The following is a 7,500-nucleotide window of genomic DNA, read 5'->3' on the forward strand; positions in this document are numbered from 1 at the left end:
TTGAGTTCATTCTTGCTCAATCTTAACGTCAACTTATGTGCTTCACTATCCGCTCCACGTGTTTCCAAAACTCTGCGTTCAACCATGATGTTTAGGAAATCTGTTTTCTTTTTTTCTCCCCTAATTCTGCAGCTTTTTATTAAATTTCTTTCCACACATCAAAGCTCATAGGTGCCAAAGCTCGTAAGATCCAACACCTACTATTCCACAGCAATTCTCCTTATTGCCTATCACAGACTCTACTTATTCGATCTACCACTTTTCGATTCCAGCTGTTAGCTCGATGCCAAGTGTAACTGATTCAGACTCACTGAGTTCAGCCATTCTGAGAGCTTCACTAACCTCGTCTTGCGTCCATCTCGTAAATTTCCTCCACCCATAATCCACGTAACCAACACTTCAAGTCCACCGCCATGTTCTATTTCATCACCTTGTCTCTCATTCCTGAAACATCTGCAGCCTCATTGACTAAACACCATGTTCCTCTGACCATCTACTCATTCCCAAGTACAGCAACCAGCTCCTCGCCTCCTTGTTAGCAGTTTTGGTACCCGAGAGCATGTTTGGCGTCACAAATGTAACACCAAACACGCCCTCACCTCTACCCTTCATCGACTCCTTCCAGCTCATTTCCCCCATAGATATCAAGTCCTTCTATGATACTATCCCACCAAACCAATTGCCTTTTAGCGTTCAGATCCTTCCTTGATCGTTGAACCTAGCTCGACTGTAGTGAACTAATTCCCATCTTCAAATTCATATTGACATTCTTTTGCGACTTCAGTCTGCGGATCTCGATGACGGGTCCCAAATACACCAAACTCTTTGCTGGTCACATTGTGGTTAAAATTTCACTCGGTTCACTTGACTTGTTATACGGTCTTACATTGAAGGTCTTAACATCTCCGCTCCTCTTAAGAAAAGCTCAAATCTATTAACGATATGTGTCGTAAATATTTCTATATTGCACCCGCTTTAAGATTGTGAACTGAAGTTTCATTGAGCAGTTTTCTGTGTGCTTCTATCCATGTAAGTTTGTATGTATTTTATAGAATTTATAGTTTATAGCTGAGATAAATGTATTGGCATATATCTTATATCACAGGACTCGGCTTTAAATACAGGTCTAATTCTTTGATATTCTTTTCTAGATTTGTTCATCACACTTTTAAGCTGGTACTGAGAGCAGAAATTTGATTTCTAAGACTTAAGCAATGACTGGACCAAAGATAGATATAAACTGAAAGAGGATCGGTGACCGATGTCATATGGTCAAGGTTATCTAGATGAATACAGCTTAGAGTTATGTCTCTAAATCTAATAGGAGAGACAGAATCTGAACTGAATGCAAAATCTTTCGGGCATATAAAAACAGGTCAATAACAGACTTCTCAAAGAGTTGTAATAAAACTTTCAGTGACCAGGTTGCAGATATGCGACAAAACCTTTAACCTCACGTGAAATGTATTTTAATTTCAAAGCAAATTTAACAGCTTCGTGTGTTATTAGATAGTGTTTTCACCATACTTACCTCCATTTCAACACAGTCTTAGATCAAGTCACTTAGTAGACAAGTCCACCTCCGAAATCTTCATTTTTTTTTATCCCTTTCATGTTCACCTAAGTACTAATATTCTAATTCCCGTATATCATTGTCAATCCTTTCAATCTGCGAGTAAGCTTTAGCAAACGTCTTTTTTGTTTGACTATACTCTTGGTAGACGCAAAAGCGCGCGGCCAAGTGATTTTTACTTACGCCTGAAACTATATCTGTTTCTGTCAATTAGCCGCTCCCTTTTACATCTTCCAAGGCTTTAGCTAAACAAAATCACATCCGCTAAAGCGCATTCGCCGGTTCAATGGTTTAAAAGTAACTTAGAATTCTTAGTTTCAATTAATTTTCTTATTCCTAAGAGCAAACTTGCCTAATCCAATAACGTTTTTAATATCCATTCTGAATTCATACACGGGTTTTTCTGGAGTTTTTTCATTTTTTTTTTCAATAGGGGTCCTCAGCCTTAGCTTAGCATGTTTCCTGTAGGTAATTTTCAATCCTTGTCTTAAAATTAGTTTATAGTTTAGATGTCACTCTTCAAAGACAGATTTAGCTCAAAATCTCAATACTCATATATCCCAACGGCATACGAAGTTATCTTTTATCCTTCACCTATTTCAGTCATTAGACTGCGGCCATGCTGGGGCACCGTCTTGAAGAATTTTTAGTCGAACAAATCGATCATAGTACTTAAAATTTATTTGCTAAGCCTGGACCTTATTCTATGGGTCCCTTTAACTGAACTGCTAAGGTACGGGAATGTAAACACACCAACACCGGTTGTCAAGCAGTGGTGGGGGACAAACACAGACAGAAACACACACACACACACATACACACACACACACATACACACACACACACACATACACACACACACAAATACACTTATATATACGCCAGGCTTCTTTCAGTTTCCGCCTCCAAAATCCACCCACAGGGCTTTGGTCGGCCCGAGGCTATAGTAGAAGACACTTGTCCAAGGTGCCACGCAGTGGGACTGAACCCGGAACCATGTGGTTGGTAAGCAAGCTATTTACCACACAGCCACTCCCAAGGTGCCACGAAGCAAGCTTCATACCACATAGCCACGCCTGCGCCTATATCAAAGTTTATCAAAGTTTTCAAACAATAGACAGATATACGTTAGTAATTTTATTGCTCTGCTGTTCCCTTTTAATTTTCGTTCTATTTCATGGATGCTAGCAATATAAAATGCATTTTTTTGTTTGGGAGCTGTGCATTAGAGATGAGGATGTTACTTCTGAAGCTTGTCTTGCATGTTATGCTTTAGAGCGTGATCGCATTAAACTACGCATTTGTCATAAATCGGATGATGGCACGTATTATTTTCATTGCAGTTTCTATACTTGTATTTTCATAGCATCAGTTTTGTTTTAATTGATCTTTATGCTTTGTTTATGTCTCTCGTTATTGTTTTCTGTAGTCGATCGAAGTTACAGTTATTTTTTTCTATCGTATTCAATATTGTTTTATGCATAATAAAGACAAGCAAGTCGTAAAATAAGCATTACTTGTACTTCCTGAAGACTTAAATTGAATCACTGCTTACTTGGTATCTTGTTTCTGCTCTTCGAATCGGTGATGTTATTGTATATTTGCCTTACATTAAACTATTTCACTCTCCATGTTTTAATTCGGTAGACTTAGAAGAGTAGAGGATAAAATATCTTTTTGTCATTTAGTTATGCTTGTTTTCGTTCTGCGTTCGAATATTACTTAGCATTTTATCGATCCAGGGCAGATAAAGTGAGTACGACTCAAATGTTGAAGCGATCAAATTAGATATAGTCTTTCGCCAATATATGTGATTCTATTAAGAGCCATCATCATCATCATCAAGGCGACGTCAACACACCGAGCGAAATGCTTAGCCATATTTTATCCATCTTTACGTTCTGAACTCAAAATTCCCGAGATCGACTTTGCCTATTCATCCTTTCGGGGTCGATTAAAAAAGTACCAGTTACGCACTGGGGTCGATATAATCGACTTAATCCGTTTGTCTGTCCTTGTTTGTCCCTTCTGTGTGTAGCCCCTTGTGGGCAGTAAAGAAATAAGGAAGGACTATTATTATTATTATTATTATTATTATTATTATTATTATTATTATTATTATTATTATTATTATTATTTAGTGAGAGAGCTGTGCATGCCATCAAAGTGATACTCAGGTAAAATATACGAAGCCCAGTACGAAGTTATTCCTCTTCGATTACTATCGCAAACAACAGTAGCTTCCTTCAAATGAATACACGTCGTTGATTGGTTGAAATTATCCAAATACGTGAACTTTTAACAGGATGTAACTTCTAAAATATGAAATTTTGTCCAAAACGTTCAAAGTAAACCGTGTTCTACGTGAGAATTTCTACCTGAATTCGAAGTTTCAAACTGTTTAGTTAAAAAAAAATTAATAAAAAAATCTGTGATTGAGATGGAATACATCCGCCCAGTATAGCCATCATGACTACCCATCACAACCATATGTGCGCGACATGGGGATCTAATGTCAAGATTAACAGCGCATGACATTGCAGGTGGGACCCAGTTAGAATTTTCTTTAGATCGAGTAGCCCATCCCGCTCAAAAGGTCCCTGAATAAGGATTGTTTAAAGATGTTGAACGAAACACCCATGTTTCTAGAGGTGAATTATCCAAATCCCAAAGAATTCCTCTCAACACATGGCTATGATGCTCCCCCATCAGAGATGCATATAACGTTAGCCACTAAGGGACATGCTCAACTGGTTAAGGTCAAACAACTGACCAGCAATCTGTAGTATTAAGTAGAATACCTGCTGTAGCACATCTTTTATACCAAGACAAAACAATGTACATGATAACACTGGTGGTGGTGGTGGTGGTGGTGGTGTTGGTGGTGGTGGTAGTGGTGGTGGTGGTGGTGGTAGTAGTAGTAGTAGTAGTAGTAGTAGTAGTAGTAGTAGTAGAATGTTCCCAGTACTGTCACTGTTAATGGTTTTGAATCACGTTGTAATAATTGCTGTTGAAATTGACGAAGATGATGACGATGATAATGAAATGATATTGATGATGAGGAGTAGGAGGTGCAAGAGGATGAGGAAGAGGAAGAGGAAGATTTCGGCGATGTTTATTATGATGCAGATAACGAAATTACTGTATAATAGAAAACGATCTTAATAAATTGCTTTTAAGTAAAACATTTGAATTATTTTATTTGTATCTCATTCATTCATTTTTCTTTTTTTTTTGTTTTTGTTTTTATTTAATCATTATTCTGTTTCTTTATTTATGTGTTTGCTTTTCGGTCTGATTATCTGCGTTTTGGGGTTTATTTTTGCATTTGTTTGGTTCATGTCACGTTTGTTCTATTTTTATTTTGCTTCTATTTTTGCTTCTATTTTTATTGAACTTCCCTTTGATTGATGATGTTTTATCTCTGATGTTTATATATTATTTAGTGTTTATTTACTATGAGTGAAACAATAAACAGCGAGCTCCTGGCAATTTGGGAGCAATCCATAGTTGAAGCCATTTTCTTTCACTTTATACTACTAATAATCTGGATAAAAAAACAGCATACCCATTCACCTGTGGCGGCGCGTGGTTTAGTGGTTAAGGTGTCAGCATCATGATCGTAAGATTGTGGTTTCGATTCCTGGACCGAGCGACGCATAGTGCTTTTGAGCAAAGCACTTCATTTCGCGTTGCTCCAGTCCACTCAGCTGGCAAAATGAGTAACGCTGTGATGGACTGGCGTCCCATGCAGCCGAGGAGCACATACGCCATTGAAACCGGGAAACTGAGCCCATGTGCCTGGCTAGTCTGTAAAAGGGCGCATTTATTTTTTTTATTTTATCCATTCACCTAGGCTCTAGCATGGCCAGATCTGCAATCTTAACCTAAAGCGAAAAGTAAAGTGACATAATAACACAGAGGACAACAGACACCTTTATATAGTTTTTATTTGAGCGGCGAGGTAACAGAATTGTTAGTGCGTCGTACAAAATACTCAACGGTATTTCTTCAGGTTCTTGACGTTTTCAGTGAATTCCAATCCCGTCATAATCAAATTTTCCTTTCATCCCTATCCCGGGTCGATAAAATAATGTTCTTAGATCGATGGCATCAACTAACTCCTCCTCCCCTTAAGATTGTTACTTTTGCATCTAAATCAGAAATCATCAAATAGTTGTAATTAAAGAGATGCTTGGAGGCGCGTGGCTTAGTGGTTAGGGTGTCAGCACCATGATCGTAAGATTATGGTTTCGATTCCTGGACCGGACGACGCGTTGTGTTCTTGAGCAAAACACTTCATTTCATGTTGCTCCAGTTCACTCAGCTGGCAAAAATGAGTAACGCTACGATGGACTGGCGTCCTGTCCAGCTGGGGAATATATACGCCATAGAAACTGGGAAACCGGGCCCGTGAGCCTGGTTAGTCTTTAAAAGGGCGCATTTATTATTTTTTTTAAAGAGATGCATAGGCAGAAACGGTAGAATATCGGTCCATATGATTCTCGGTAGTTGTTCTGGCCCTTTATGTACTAAGTTCAAATCCCACCGAATTTATCTTTGCCTTTCATCCCTTTGGGATCGATAAATAAAGCACTTTTCAAGTACTGGAGTTGATTTCCTACACCAATACCCCTCTTCCAAATTTTCTGGTCTTAATTCTATGTTAGAAATAGTTTAAAACGGTAGACTGGCACAATCATTAGAGCGTCGAACAAACTATTTCGGTATTTGTTCTGACTTTTTCATCCCATGTTCGTATCACGTCGTAGTCAATTTTCCTTTCATTCTTTTGACAAATACCCTTAAACCCTTAGAGGTCGTTGAAGCGCTGCAGCCATGCAGCGTATCAAGGGCAAAAAAGCCTGGCGGAGCCCATCTTTCTCCAGGTTAAACTCATTTCTACAGCTGAGTGGACTGGAGCAACGTGAAAAGAAGTGTTCTGCCCAAGCTCACAACGAATCGCCCGGTCCAGGAATCGAAACCACAATCTGACGATCATAAGTCCAACACCCTAACCACTAAGCCAGGCAAATTATGTCGTAATCAGTTTTGCCTTTCATTCTTTCGGTTCGATAAAATTAAGTATCTCTCAAGCACTAGAGCCAAAGTGATCATCTAATGCCTTTCTCCTCAAAACTCTTGTCTTTATGCCTAAATCAGAAATTACTATATATTTGTGTTAAGCAGGTAGAGCAAGAGAGAAGCTCCCATAAGAGAAACGTTCAACTGCAACTGAAGCTATATTTACTCCGTTTCATTTACTATGAGACTAAAATACGAAAACTCTTTAAAAAGCCACGGTTATTCACTCTTCCTATTTGTGTACCTTTCCTCTAGTAGATTATGTATCTGTGTTAGACCTTCAACCAAATTTTGTGAATTGTACAAAAGAAGTGAATAAAACGTAGACAAATTTGTGTAAAGAACAGTTTCGTATTACGATTCCCAAATTTAATCATTTTGACCACATAAATTAGTCCATTAATGTACTTGGGGAAAAAAGCGTATGAACGGAAACAAAACATGTGAAATTCAACGCAGTTCTATGTTCTCTCATCTGCAAATCACCAAAAAAATAAGATGCAATGATATTGATGCGGTAGGGACGAGCGGATATCGGCAAATTTTTACCTGCGAGCCAAAATTTGGTTTCGATATCTAGTTGAAACCAACTTATGTTACTGTATAGAATACTGATTTCAAATTTTGGTACAAGACCAGCAGTTGCGGTGGAGGGGTAAATTGATTACATCCAACCCAGTACTGAACTGGTACTTATTTTATCGATCCCGAAAGGCAAAGTCAGCTTCGACGGAATTTGAACGCCGCTAAGTATTTCGCCCGGTGTGCTAACGATTCTGACAGTCTGCTTCCTTTTTACTGCGCATAATATTCTTTTCTAGTCTAGGCACAAAGCCCAGAAT

General features: G+C 38.5%; 1 protein-coding gene across 1 annotated transcript in view; it reads left to right on the top strand.

The window, feature by feature from the left end:
- Positions 1-7,500, top strand: part of LOC115213986 — an 85,793-nt gene that overhangs the window by 23,140 nt on the left and 55,153 nt on the right. The gene's annotated exons all lie outside the window — the stretch shown is intronic.

Source organism: Octopus sinensis, linkage group LG7 (genome assembly GCF_006345805.1).
Source record: "Octopus sinensis linkage group LG7, ASM634580v1, whole genome shotgun sequence".
In the NCBI taxonomy this organism is placed as follows: domain Eukaryota; kingdom Metazoa; phylum Mollusca; class Cephalopoda; order Octopoda; family Octopodidae; genus Octopus; species Octopus sinensis.